We start from the raw sequence: 285 nt of genomic DNA on the forward strand, positions 1-285 counted from the left end.
TAATAATAATAATAATAATAATAATAATAATAATAATAATAATAATAATAGGGGTGGCCAACAGCATGAAGTGATCTTTATTCTGGAGGTGTAGCCTAGTCTATTTAAGTCACGCACAACCACGCCACCTTCTGCTATGGAGGAGTGTTCTTCCTCTTATCTTTAAACACTGTCAGGACCTATTCAGGCGGAACAATGATGCTACAAGATTTGCATCCTCTGTTGTAAAAAAAAAATACTTTTGATGATGTACATTTTAAATGTTTTTGCATACAGTTCTTCAGA

This window comes from Gadus chalcogrammus, chromosome 2 (genome assembly GCF_026213295.1).
Source record: "Gadus chalcogrammus isolate NIFS_2021 chromosome 2, NIFS_Gcha_1.0, whole genome shotgun sequence".
NCBI lineage: Eukaryota > Metazoa > Chordata > Actinopteri > Gadiformes > Gadidae > Gadus > Gadus chalcogrammus.